Below are 14,895 nucleotides of genomic sequence, written 5' to 3'. Positions count from 1 at the left end.
CATTCTTTGGCTGTTTAATGAATATAGATATAGTGCAGTGGCCTGTCCGGGAGCTGTGCGGCCTGTCCGGGAGCTGTGCGGCCTGTCCGGGAGCTGTGCGGCCTGTCCGGGAGCTGTGCGGCCTCTCCAGGAGCTGTGCGGCCTGTCCGGGAGCTGTGCGGCCTCTCCGGAGGCTATGTACAAGATCCTGGTGTGTAACTGGAGTTGTTTTATTTTACCTCCAGCTTTTGGTTTGTAAATATAATAGGATGCCAGTGTAGAAATCTGTCCACACTACATGGTGATGTAATTTCCTTTGTGACACTACTATAAAGGATACGGGGAGAGTGCGGTAAGTGGCGTTGAAACGTCCATCAGCCATGAGTGAATGGCAGAGTGGAATGGCCATACTTATGGTCTTATATTTACTTAATGCTACAAAGCTGGGCTTCCTTGAATTAGTCACATATCCCTTATAGCTTCCTGAGCTACCTGTGGTCCTGTACCCCTATCAGCATGTCGGTTTGATATTTCAACCTCTTTAATATCCAAGCATTCAACAAAGTGTCCAGGTTTTTTTTAACATACTCCTACGACTTCAACAATGCCTTGCAAATGCTACTTGCTGTTTTTGTGACAGTAATGGTTGCTTATTTGATTTACTTTATTATCACTGGTGTCGAGTTACAGTATTGTATGCTAGCCAGACAAATCATACCTTACCAAAGTACGTTAGGGTATAATGATAAAAGATGTATGGGGATGATCTGCTTAGGAGAGCTCACAAGGAGCCCCATACTCTGGTACCATCTTGGTTTAAGCAAAGGAATGTCATGTTTCGGGTGATGATAAGCCATAAGTTCCTTTCTGCATGAGGATTCTAGATTAGATTAGATTAGATTAGATTAGATTAGATTACTTACAGTGTGGAAACAGGCCCTTCGGCCCAACAAGTCCACACCGCCCCGCCGAAGCGCAACCCACCCATACCCTACATTTACCCCTTACCTAACACTACGGGCAATTTAGCATGGTCAATTCACCTAACCTGCACATCTTTGGACTGTGGGAGGAAACCGGAGCACCCGGAGGAAACCCACGCAGACACGGGGAGAACGTGCAAACTCCACACAGTCAGTCGCCTGAGTCGGGAATTGAACCCGGGTCTCTGGCGCTGTGAGGCAGCAGTGCTAACCACTGTGCCACCGTGCCACCCACCCACCGTGCCACCCACTTGAATCACTTCATAACTTTGAATTCGAGATATGTTTGAGAAGCAGGTTGTAGATTAACAGTATCAATGCCTTTGTAACACTGTCCATTAAATTGGGGAAATTTGTTCTCATTTGGACCCAAAGCCCAGCCAAGTTTTTTTTTAAAACTCAGCCCTGAAATGCTGAGGAAGTTCTCTTATTGGCAAGACCAGTAGCAGTGGCAGTGCAGACACCTTAGTGAAAAGGTGGCAGATCCAGCTGTTTGCTTCCCCCACCCACTGTAGAGGAGAGATAATTAGGTGTTGGTTCACTTGTTCAGCAACCCCTACTGTATAAATGCGTGCTCCGTCTGTGGTCATGAATTCAGGCACCTTGGGGAACAATACCTTGTTCAGGTTGTTTGCAGCCACAATGCAAGCTCGGGATTTCAGGGGTTCCAGTCAGCTTGCTCCTAAGCTATGAAGTCCCGGATTTATTTCATTCAAGCAAGAGCGGTCTCTGCCAAGCGGTCCACAATGGGCACCAGCATGTGTAATACAGAGAGGAGGAATGAGCAGTCATTCAAGCGTCAATTCACCTGAAGTAAAGATCAAAGTCACATTGTCACGGAAGCTCTGTGTGAGGTGTTACATTGACCTGCTCACTTCCCACCTCATTTGGTAGAGAAAATTCTGGAATTCAGAGATCAAGCGATTATAGTATTTTGCAGCACCTCCTTCAAGTTGGTCAAGATGCCATTGACAGTGAGTGTTTTTCTATGTGTACTACAGTACACCTACATTACCTTGGGAATAATAGCATTTACTGTGCAGACCTCGTCAATAGCTGAAGAAAGTATTAGTTACTCTACCACGGTGTGAAATCCTCCTGACTACACAACTCTATATTCTGAGGCTTCCTGTGTCATAATGTTACAATTTCAGTAGAGATCAATAACTTTATTTTAAAAATACATTTGAATTTCTAGTGACCAGCCTGAAGGAATCACACGGTAAGATTTCAGGATTTTTAAGATCTTTCATTACAACATGTGAGTTAAAAGCAATGTTGACTAAATCTTACAAGTAAGCAGCTAATACTCTACACCGTAGAGATGATAAAATAAAAGAGAACCGTAGGTTCTGCAAATCTGAAACAAAAGTAGAAATTGCTGGAGCAGTTCAGGTTGAGCAGCATCTGTGGAGGGGAAAAAACAAGAGTTAACCAGTGCCCCTTCAGAGCATGGAACTCAGAACATTAACTCTGTTTCTCTGTCCCCAGATGCTGCCAGACCTACTGAGTTTCTGCAGTACCTTCTGTTATTGAAATGGTGACCCTTATCAATTGCCCCATGTGAGGTACATGTACATTACAACACACACATTTCACAGTATTATAGTCATTCTAGGAAACAGCCACTCCCAGGTTCTAATGGGTTCATGTCTTCCTGCTTCACCGAGTTGTGACATTGAGTCCCTGTCGAAAAGCAATTCCTGGTCTCTCGCTCGCTCGTGCTCTCTCATGCTCTCTCCCGCGCTCGCTCTCTCTTTCTCTCTCTCTCTCTCTCTCTCTCTTTTTTTCTCTCTCTCTTTCTCTCTCTCTCTTTTTCTCTCTTTCTCTCTTTCTCTCTCTCTCTCTCTCTCTTTCTTTCTCTCTCTCTCTCTCTCTCTCTCTCTCTCTCTCTCTCTCTCTCTTTCTTTCTTTCTTTCTTTCTTTCTTTCTTTCATTCTCTCTCTCTCTCTTTCTTTCTCTCTCTCTCTTTCTTTCTTTCTCTCTCTCTCTTTCTTTCTTTCTTTCTCTCTCTCTTTCTTTCTTTCTCTCTCTCTCTCTTTCTTTCTCTCTCTCTCTCTCTCTTTCTCTCTCTCTCTCTCTCTCTCTCTCTCTCTCTCTCTTTCTTTCTTTCTCTCTCTCTCTCTCTCTCTCTCTCTCTCTCTCTTTCTCTTTCTCATGCTCCCTCTCCGACACTCCATGTCTGTCCATTGTTAGCCTGGCTGTTCCTGCCTTTCCTGTCAGCTGTATATGTTTTGCAGTTTACTCTCAGTAAGTCTCTCAGCGTGGGTCTCCTATTTCTGTGGTAACCAAGCCATTGCTAGGCTAAGTTCACAGCTGATAACAGGTTTTCTGCAAGCTCGCATTTTATTTTGAATATAGGAAACTGGTCCAGAACATCGTCACCTTACAAAACCTTGCATTTATAACAATTTTATTGTCAGTAACCGCGGGGTGGGGTACACAATGGTCTCACTGACAGAAAAGCTGGGCATGCTCTGTTCGACAAAAAGTGGCAGTTAGTCCATATTTTCTTCATACTTTAATACAAGTGTACAAGAGATGGGCTGGGGTATTATGGTTCGGAAGACGGACGAGCGGAAGAACACTGCTTAGTCCATTCTTTATTGCACTGCCATTTAGTGAGATCATGACTGACCTGATGATCCACAACTCCCCTTTTCTGCTTTTCTAAATGTCTGTCTGTCTCAGCCTTGACTATACCTGGCCCAGCATGGACAGCTTCTCTGTGGTGAAGAATTCCACTGATTCATTACCATCTGAGAGAAGAAACTCATCGTTTTCTCTCTCAAAAGTAGGCAATCCATTTCTCTGAGGTTAGGCCCTCTGGTCCTAGACCCTTACACAAGAGGAGACAAGCTTTCTGAATCTATCCTGTCAGGTCCCCACAGAATCTTGAATCAAATTTGAATCGAATTGATTGTCACGTGTATCGAGGCACGGTGAAAAGCTTTGTCTTGCGAGCAATACAGGCAGATCAGAGTTAAGTAGCATAGCTAAGTAAATAATAGGTAAACAGCGGCAAAAACAAAAACGCAGGTACGGGCGAATGCTAAGAGTTTGAGAGTCCATTCAGTATTCGAACAACAGTAGGGTAGATACTGTTTCGAAACCGGCTGGTGTGTGTGTTCAGGCTTCTGTACCTTCTCCCCGATGGTAGGGGTTGTCAAAAAATATTACGAGAGTGGGATTGATCTTTGAGAATCCTAGCAGCCTTTCCTTGACAGCAGGCCTGGGAGATGGATTCTGTAGATGGGAGGTTGGCCTTTGTGATTGTCCGGGCTGAGTTCACCACTCTCTGTAACCGTCTCCGATCTTGAATGGTACAGTTGTCAGTGATACATCCAGACAGAATGCTCTCAATGGCGCACCTATAAAAATTGGCAAGGGTATACGCTATCATGCCAAATTTCCTCAGCTGCCTGAGGAAATCTTAGATGTTTCTATAAGGATTCCTCTTATTTTTCTAAATTCCAGTAAGTACAGGCCCTATCTACTCAACCTCTCCTCATGGGAGGTCACATTCGGTATCAGCCTGGAGAACCTTCTCAGGGTTGCATCCAAAGCCAGTAGATCTTTCCTCAGATAAGGAGTCCAAAATGTCCATAGTACTTGAGCTGTTTTTGACTGGTGCCTTGTATTGCTTTGGTAAAACCTCCCCACTCCCTTTGAAATAAAGGCCGGCATTTCATTTACCTTCTCTATTACCCATTGAACTTGGTTGAAAGCTTTTTGTGATTCATGAGGGAGGACCCCACCCCCCAATTCCCTCAGTGCTGTAGCTTTCCACAATATTTACCCACATAAATCATATTCAGTCTTCTATTCCTCCCGCCATTTTCCCGTGTTATATTCACATTTTCCCGTGTTATATTCCACCTACTAGGTTTTTGTTTTTTTTATTCATTCATGTGATGAGGGTATTGCTGGCTAGACCAGCATTTATTACTCATCCCTAATTGCCCAAAGGGCAGTTAAGAGTCCACTGCATTGCTGTGGGTCTGGAGTCACATGTCGGCCAGACCAGGTAAGGATGGCAGTCTCCTTCCCTAAAGAATCTTTAGGGTTTTTTCCGACAGTGGATTCATGGTCATCACTCGACTCTTAATTCCAGATTTTTATTGAATACACATTCCACCACCTGCCATGGTAGGATTCAAACAAGGGTCTGCAGGAGATCACCTGCATCTCTGGATTACCAGTCCAGCGATTAAAACCAGTAGGCCATCACCTCCCCCTACTCTCCATCTATCGACTTTGTCTATCTCACTTTATGCATTCTCATGTATTTTTGTGTCATCTGCAAATGTAGCAATTGTACATTCACTTTCCTCATCCAAGTCATTCATATATATTCCAAATAATGGTGGCCCCAATACTGATGCCTGAGTTACTCCACTAGTTACACGTTGCTAGCTGAAATCGTCGCCTTTATCCCAACTTTCTTCTGTTAGTTAGCCAGTCTTCAATTCAAGCTAATATATTTCTCCCAGTGCCATGGACTCTTACTAATGCCTTTGAAAATCCAAATATATTACATTTGTTGGTCCCCTCTATCTATCCTCTCTGCCTGTTACCTACTCAGAGAATTCTAAAGCATCTGTCAGGCATATCTCCCCATCATGTATCCACGCTGACTCTGCTTGGTAATATTACATCTTTCTAAATGTTCTGTGTTATTATAAGAGACTCTTTTCTCAGGGGCACATGTCAAGCTAACTGGCCTATAGTTATCTGTCTGTTTAAATTTTAATTTCCCTTCCTTTTTGAATAAGAGTGATACTTTCGTGGTTTTCAATTCCCTGGGATTTTTTGAAAGGTTACTTACTACCAGTGTGCCAACTACCACCGTACCAACTCCCTTGGAAAATCCTAGGCTGCAGTCCATCAGGTTCAGGAGACTTATCAGTTTTCCTAGTAATTCTTTTTTTCGTGTTAAGTACTGTGTTTATTTCCTCTTCTCATCACTACCCTCAAGTTTAGCCCCTTAATTTAGGAGCTTTGGAATGTTATTAAGCGTTCTTTCATGAAAAGATTTTCACAAGATATTTATTCAACAGTTATACTATCTGGACGTTGGCTAACTTGGTGCCACTGTTTAAGGAAGGTGGTAAGGACAAGCCAGGGAAGTATAGACCGGTGAGCCTGACGTCGGTGGTGGGCAAGTTGTTGGAGAAAATCCTGAGGGACAGGATGTACATGTATTTGGATAGGCAAGGACTGATTCGGGATAGTCAACATGGCTTTGTGCGTGAGAAATCATGTCTCACAAACTTGATCGAGTTTTTTGAGCAAGTAACAAAGAGGATTGATGAGGGCAGAGCGGTAAATGTGATCTATATGGACTTCAGTAAGGTGTTCGACAAGGTTCCCCATGGGAGACTGATTAGCAGGGTTAGATCTCACGGAATAAAGAGAGAACTAGCCATTTGGATACAGAACTGGCTCAAAGGTAGAAGACAGAGGGTGGTGGTGGAGGGTTGTTTTTCAGACTGGAGGCCTGTGACCAGTGGAGTGCCACAAGGATCGATGCTGGGTCCTCTACTTTTTGTCATTTACATAAATGATTTGGATGTGAGCATAAGAGGTACAGTTATTAAGTTTACAGATGACACCAAAATTGGAGATGTAGTGGACAGTGAAGAGGGTTACCTCAGATTACAGCAGGATCTTGACCAGATGGGCCAATGGGCTGAGAAGTGGCAGATGGAGTTTATTTCAGATAAATGCGAGGTGCTGCATTTTGGGAAAGCAAATCTTAGCAGGACTTATGCACCTTAATGGTAAGGTCCTAGGGAGTGTTGCTGAACAAAGAGACCTTGGAGTGCAGGTTCACAGCTCCTTGAAAGTGGAGTCGCTGGTAGATAGGATAGTGAAGAAGGCATTTGGTATGCTTTCCTTTATTGGTCAGAGTACAGGAGTTAGGAGGTCATGTTATGGCTGTACAGGACATTAGTTAGGCCACTGTTGGAATATTGCTTGCAATTCTGATCTCCTTCCTATTGGAAAAATGTTGTGAAACTTGAAAGGGTTCAGAAAAGATTTACAATGATGTTGTCAGAGTTGGAGGATTTGAGCTATAGGGAGAGGCTAAACAGGCTGGGGCTGTTTTCCCTGGAGCGTCGGAGGCTGAGGGGTGACCTTATAGAAGTTTACAAAATTTAGAGGGTCATGGATAGGATAAATAGACAAAGTCTGTTCCCTGGGGTTGGGGAGTCCAGAACTAGAGGGCATAGGATTGGGGTGAGAGGGGAAAAATATAAAAGAGACCTAAGGGGCAATGTTTTCACGCAGAGGGTGGTACATGTATGGAATGAGCTGGCAGAGGAAGTGGTGGAGGCTTGTACACTTGCAACATTTAAGAGGCATTTGGATGGGTATATGAATAGGAAGGGTTTGGAGGGATATGGGCCAGATGCTGGCAGGTGGGACTAAATTGGGTTGGGATATCTGGTCGGCATGGATGGGTTGGACCGAAGGATCTGTTTCTGTGCTGTACATCTCTATGACTATTTCCTGGCTCTCCATTTCTCATTTCCCCAACTTTGTTCTCCAAGGTGCCAATGTTCACTCTGGCATCTTTCTTCCTTTTTAAAAGATTTAAAGAAGCTCTTACTATCTGTTTTGGTATTACTTGTTAGTTTGCTTTCAGATTTAACTTTCTCCCTATACTTTTGGACATTGTTTGTTAGCTTTTAATACTTGCCCAATCCTCTGGTTTACCACTAATCTTTGTCGTTGCAAGCATATTTAAGTAAAGGGCTGTCATCTTTAACTTTTTATAATTTTTTTTCATCCTTTACTCTAGTTGCTGCTTTCTTTTAATGTGTGTACAATTTTTTCCCTTCCGTTTCCTCTGGGTACTCTATTGAAACAGTTGCCCTGCAGTGCTACCATATCCTTTTTGTTTCCTAAGCAAACGTAGCCTCCTTCCTGAAGCCTTCGATTGCTCTCAATAGTTTAAAGAGGCTCTTCTGTCGATGGAGGGAGGGCTTATAAAATGTTAGGGCTGTGGCCTGCGGTCTGTCAACTCGCCCGCTTTGACCAGTCTTTGAGCCGAAGCAGTGGAATGGCATCGGGCAATGGGGTACCCTTGTCCCCATTTGAAGCCCTTAGTGCCCCATCCTGCCCCTGTGGTTATGTACCTGCAGCAAGAGGAGGCCCACTCCAGGGGAACATGTCTGGCAAGAGTGTGACATGGGGAAGAGGGTAAAAATTTCCTGTGCAAGCAGCATGGGCTGTAAACTCTCCCATCAGAAAGATCCTGCTGCTCGTTCTTGGGCTGGGATTATATGGTATGATTCCACTATCTATCTATCACACACTGCAGTTAAAAATATTCCCTGGTCCAAATGAATCCCAGTCAAGATTAGAGTGGTGCTGGAAAAGCACAGCAGGTCAGGCAGTATCTGAGGAGCAGGAAAATCGATGTTTTGGGCAAAGGCCCTTCATCAGGAAATGGTGGGACTTTGCCTGATGAAGGGCTTTTGCCCAATACGTCGATTTTCCTGCTCCTTGGATGCTGCCTGATCTACTGGGCTTTTCCAGCACCACTCTAATCTTGACTGTAATCTCCAGCATCTGCACCTCCGCCCAAATGAATCCCACTGTAGTGTACGTTTTGTCACATTTAGAGAGAGAGAGAGAAGCTTTTTATTTGTCATTTCCACCATATACAACTGATACAGTAAAAACAAGACAGCATTCCTCCTGGACCAAGGGTGCTACGTGGACGACACAAACTACACAATTGTACATGGCATAAACTGCATTAGAAGTGCAAAACACACAAGTTACAGTATAATAGAAAAATGATGCATAATAGACATTTTTCTAGCAGCAATTTGAAGTCATGCAAAGAATTTCAGATGGAAACAGTCCAATCATACTGTGTTAAGGAGTCTGACTTGGGGAAGAAACTGTTGCACAGTCTGGCTGTGAGAGATAGAATACTCCGGTATCTTCTGCCAGATGGCAGGAGGGAGAAAAGTTTGAGTGAGGGGAGTGTGGGGTCTTCCACAATGCTGTTAGCCTTTCAGATGCAGCATGTGGTGTAAACATCCGTAATGGAGGGAAGAGAGACCCTGGTGATCCTCTCAGCTGTCCTCACTATCTGTTGTAGGGTCTTACAATCCGAGACAGTGCAATTCTCGAACCATGCAGTGATGCAACAACTCTCAATGAACCCTCTGTATAATGTGATGAGGATGGGGGGGGGGGGGTTGGTGGGGTGGGGGGGGTGGAGGTGGAGATGGAGATGGGCTTTCCTCAACCTGAACAGCAAGTAGAGACACTACTGGGCTTTCCTGGCTATGGAGCTGGTGTTGTGGGTCTAGGTGAGATTCTCCGCCAGGTGTACGCCAAGAAATTTGATGCTCTTCATCATCTCCACAGGGGAGCCAACGATGTTCAGCGGAGAGTGGTCGCTCTGTGCCCTCCTGAAGTCAGCAACCATCTCTTTTTGCTTTGTCCACGTTCAGAGGCAGGTTGTTGGCTCTGCACCAGTCCGTTAGCCCCTGCACCTCCTCTCTGTATGATGACTTGTGTTTCCTGATGATGAGACCCACTATAGTCATATCGTCAGTGAACTTGATGATGTGATTCGACCTGTGCATTGCTGCCCGGGGGATGGGGGGGGTGTGCTCAGTGCCGTGGTGTTCATGCTGTTGCCAATCCGGACTGACTGAGGTCTCCTAGTCAGGGAGTCCAAGATCCAGTTACTTAGGTATTTAGACTCAGCAGACTTAGCTTTCCAATCGGGTGCTGAGGAACAGTAGTGTTAAATACAGAACTGAAGTCTATGAACTGAAGTCTGACGTAGGTGTCCTCCACCTCCAGGTAGGTGAGGGCCAGATGGAGGGTGTGGAAATGGCACCATCTGTTGAGCGGTTGGGTTGATACATGAACTGCAGGGTGTCCAGTGAGGGGGCAGCAGGGTTTTAATATGCCTCATCATGGGCCTCTGGAAGCACTTCATGGTGATGGGTGTACGTACAGCAGGGAGTAGTAGTCATTGAGACAGGATGCTGAAGGCTTCTTTGGGACGGGGATGATGGTAGCGGCCTTGAAGCACATTGGAACCATGGTACAGCTCAGGGAGATGTTGAAGATGTCCGTGAGAACGTCTGTCAGAGCATCCTCTAAGCAGTTTGTCAGGGATGTTTTCTGGTCCAGCAGCCTTCTGTGGTTGACTCTGCATAGAGGCTTTCCTCATTGTTGGCCATGGTAGGACACAATACCTGGTCATTGGGAGGGGGTGGGGAGGCAGGTTTCCTCGTTGCCACATCATTCCATGCTTCAAACCGTGCAGAGAAGTTGTTCGACTCATTCGGGAGGGAGGCATCACCAGCACAAGCAGGCGATGCTGTCCTGTGGTTGGTGATGGTCTGGATGCCCTTCCACATGCTCCACGTAAACGCTGCTGTCCTGAAAGTGGCTGTGTATTCTCTGTGCGTGTGCACGCTTTGCCTCTTTGATGGCCCGGGTGAGGTTGGCCCTTATGTCTCTGATGTAGGCCCTGTTGTGTTTCTTGTCTCAGCATTTTGCTTCATAGCATGGGATTTGCATCTTGAATCAGTAGTTGTCTCCCTCACAATGTCAGCTGGTACTGATGTGAAAAATTCATTATCATGCTCCTTAACATTGATAACCTCTGTGTTTTCCTTCATGTTTTCTGTCTTTAACTGTGTGTTGATTTTTCATGGTCACACCATGGTAGGAATAATGCACACAACTGGGGAAAAGAAAGTACTTGAGTCTGTTCTGAGCTCACTTTGTTTGGATAGTTGCTACGCAACTGAAGCCCCGTTATAGTGTACAGTGAGTAGAATTGAGGTCTGTGTATAATGTGTTACCTGTGGTTCTGTACCCTCTTCAGTGCATGCTGATTTTAATGAACTATTTTATATAACATTCCCACAGTTTCAGGACTTGGAGAAATTCATTACAAAAATTCATGAAATAAACAAAATCCTGCCACAGATAATTATCTCTCTGTACCCTCTCCCAGCACCCTACAGTGATGTCTCAAAATAGCTTCTTTTGGAAATCCTTGATGTATATCAGAACTTGCCCACTAGTGACAGCCATTAGTTTTATGAACAGAACCCTGTATACATCAATGCTATCATCTACGTATTGTTAATACTTATATAATTGTGTGGAAAACGTGACGATCCAACTGTATCTTGTACTCTAGGAACTTTCGGTTCCTCTGATATGGAGCAACATTGTGTCACAATCCTGTTAGGGTCTCTTAATGTTTGTAAAAGAAGTCTGAATACACAGCAATTACCTGACAGATCTACGCTACAGATTTCATGTTTTGAACACACCAAACATTACCATTTATATGATGAGAACTGAAACAAAACAAACCATTAACTTCACATGATAGTTTTATGAAATTATGTCATAAAGCCAGTTTTATTCTTTCCCCAAGAGTTCCCTTAACTTGTGAAATTTTAAAGACCTTTTGGGCTGGTCCCAGAAATTAAAAAAAGGCAACAGCACCTCTGGAATTTCCTGAGGTACAAATTATACAGCAATTCACTTTTGGCTTAGTGATTCTCCAATATCTTATAAAGACCTCATGACTTGATCTCTTCAGCTCCATGCGCAGGCTGTAGACAGTTTTGTCCATTCCCCCCTGATGGTTCCTTTACTGAGTTGCAGGCTGGAGCAAATCTTCCAACTGCTCTTCCCTTACAAAGCCCAGGCAAAACTATTTGCTTATGTCAGCAAACACACTAATTCATTAAGCAAAACCCAGATATACTCCCTCCTTGAAGTGGCATGCTTTCAGATGATTCAAACAAAAATGCCAACAAATTATTTTACCTCCAGCACAACTGGTTGATTCTGCAACCAATGTGAATAATTTCTGTTGCTCATAGATTTTTTACAACTCGTCCAGACTCCCTGGTTCCTTCACAAACTTCAGAAAATTAATTATTCATCGATTGTGTTTCATTTACTTCGAAGTTAGTTTCACCAGTTTCCCATTTGTATAGTTAAAACTTTATAATAGCGTTTTGTTTTTAATTTTTAAAACTTATGAATGATGAACTAAATATTCACAACATGGAGTGGTGAGTGCGTGGAATGTACTGCCAGTGATGGTAGTAGAAGTCAGGTACATTAGGGACATTTAAGCGACTCTTGCACAGCGACATGGAAGGGTTATTTAGGTTAGTCTGATCTTACAGTAGGATTAAAGGCCGGCACAACATCAAGGGCTGAAGAGCCTGTACTGTACTGTTCTGTGTTCTAACATGTGCGTGATCTGACATGCAATTCCAGACATATGCAGGTACTAGAATTTAGAGCTAGCTCTAATCAGTTGAAATGTAACAAGCATGTTATCTTTACATCATGACTAGATAATAAACCTTCCAGTGTTGGTACAGGTTTTGCTCCTTTCAGTTATCTCACAAAAAGAACTAATGGTTTTCTCTGAGTAATCTGCAAGGTTAAAGTGGTGAGGAGTAATGTTTCTGGTGCAGTGTGAAATATAAGCTGAATCTGCTATTGTAGAGATAAATGCATGAAAAATGGGTATTACAATAAGGCGCAATAGGTTGCTTAGTTTTTGTGCAAGGGCTGAGGGATATCTTGTAGGTTCAGCCTTACAGTTAGTGTTCCGCAGAGACACCACTAATGAGCTGTCACCTTGGCTGATATCAACAACTTGTAATGAATGAACCCAGATCAAAGCTGTTGGAGTTGCAGTAAGTTAGTACTTTTGCATCACCAAACAAATTTGTAACAATTGCCATTCAATCCGTAATTTGTCCTTGGCTTCAAAAGTAGCTGATAATTGCAAAAGCAGTTTTTTTTTTGGCCTGTATTGGTTTCATTATATTTCAACAGATTGACAATGTAGACTTTCCTCTGTCCTGGTGTGTCTACTCTAAGCGTGCAAATCAAAAAGGACCCTTTTACATTTCTGCCCTGTGCTATACTTTGTACTAGTGGCTTGTTCAGCTGTGAAGGTTGCTAGAGTGGGTGAAAGGTAACAAATTTGTTGGGAATGCCATTTTGAGAAGTGGATATTTATGCATGGACCTTAATGCTGATATCGCCTCAAACTGCTGGTAAACAATCTACAGGTCAAACATGAAGAGGTCAACTTACTTCGAGGAGCACTGAAACTCTCTAACTGTTGAGTACTGAAGGGCTGACAGGGGCTGTATACCAGCCACCATTGTCAGGACTGACTGTGCCTAATTGTATCCCAATGTGAAGCCTTTCCTTCAGGAGATGTAGGAAATAAATGGGGGTATTACAATCAATTACAGCTACAGTCGGAATTTTCACAATGCTCTTGTGTGCTGTATACAGAATCTCTGAAAGTGATGTTCATTTTTATTCCAAGAAAAACTAAAGTCTCTTCTCAAGTGAGAGAAGAGGAGACTGCAATATTTGAATTCTGCGTCCCTGAGTTCAGAAGTAGAAAAAATGAACTTTTTTGATCACTGCTAGGTAATCCCTGTCCAAATTGTACATGCTAATTTAGTAAATCTGGATATGATGCCCAGAAGTTTATTGTGCGAGTCACAACTGATCAGCTAAAGGACAGCTCACTGGATGACGTAGCACAAAAGATTCTGCTGTCGACAAGGAGAGAGAGAGTGAAGGAGCATACAAAGACCAGAGCTCGACGGCCAGGGAAAAGACACTCTTTATATACTTGGCTGAAAATCAGACAATTATGGAGATAGAGGGTACATTCTGCAACATATTTTGAACAGAATGCTCCCGCTAATAAAATGCTAAACCCACTGTCTTCATGCAAGGGTCCACTTTCTGTGCTGTAACCCCCCTCCAGATTTCCTTAAATAAATGCCAGCACCATAGCTCCTCAAAAACTGCTCAACTGGTAAAGTGAGAGCCCCAGGGCTCTATAGTCTGTGGCACTGGCTGTGAAGATCCTTTTAATTCATAGAATTCATAAAATCCCTACAGTGTGGAAACAGGCCATTTAGCCCAACGCGTCCACATTGACCATTCGAAGAGCCTCCTACCCAGACCCACCCCCCCCCTATTACTTTGCATTTCCCCTGACTGGCACTATGAGGCAGCGTTGCTAACCACTGAGGCTCCGTGCTTCATTTTAAATATTTTAAAGCTGCAGACGTTTGGCTGATAGTTTTCACTTGTTTTTAAACTATAAAATAACTTTATGTCAAATGGGTCATAATGAGATTGGTTAATGCGGATCAGTCAGCAGGAAATCTGTGCTATTAAAGCGATTAAACTGTTCTCATTAAAAGAAAACTGCCAAAATTGCTCTGCTTCATCACTCTATATACAGAACTATTCTTTCTGATGGTGCAAGCAGAGGTATCTATATATGTGCTGATGAGAATGAAATGATCATTGCATTTGCATAACAATTGGATACAGTTAGGAAGAATGCCTGGGGGCCGAGGGTAAAAGCTGTGTTGTACACTCAAAGGCAAAGTCCAAGATAATCTTTTATTGTGAGAGACAATGTGGGGTGGGAATCTTTTGATCTGTTGGTAATTTAGTAAGATAATATAAAAATGGCATTAACTGTCACTTATGAAGTTTCAAGATTGACCTACTTCCTACTTTTACCACTGTTAAAGGTTATGGAGCTAACTACGCAGTGAATAGAGCAAAGAGCTTTCTCTGTGAGACTGACAAGCTTGGGAAGACTTTTATCAGTGAAACTAAATAAGTTCAGCCATGGCCACTGAGAGAGTGCTTCTGCTGCTTGGCAGCTGATGGCCAGTGTGTAGTAAGGTACTTCACACACGTATCATGTCACCACCAGCTTCCTTCTCCTCAGCCAGGTGCACCTTCACTTGGCTAGAATGAGGCAGAACCTCAACACAGGGCCTACAGACAAAGGATCACCTTTAAGGCTGTATCTGAGCACCAGTACATCAGCATCTCAGACTGTCAC

At 43.6% G+C, this 14,895-nt stretch overlaps 1 protein-coding gene across 4 annotated transcripts in view; it reads left to right on the top strand.

Annotated features, from left to right (window-relative positions):
* The window catches only part of LOC122559556 (rho GTPase-activating protein 8-like), a 108,783-nt gene that overhangs the window by 87,588 nt on the left and 6,300 nt on the right, over positions 1 to 14,895 (top strand). The window lies entirely within an intron of this gene.

This window comes from Chiloscyllium plagiosum, unplaced genomic scaffold (assembly GCF_037043375.1).
Source record: "Chiloscyllium plagiosum isolate Xiang-an unplaced genomic scaffold, Cpla_swu_hap1 HiC_scaffold_19, whole genome shotgun sequence".
NCBI classification, from domain to species: Eukaryota; Metazoa; Chordata; class Chondrichthyes; order Orectolobiformes; family Hemiscylliidae; genus Chiloscyllium; species Chiloscyllium plagiosum.
The sequence above is the reverse complement of the archived record's forward strand: the minus strand, read 5'-3'. Positions and strand labels throughout refer to the sequence as shown.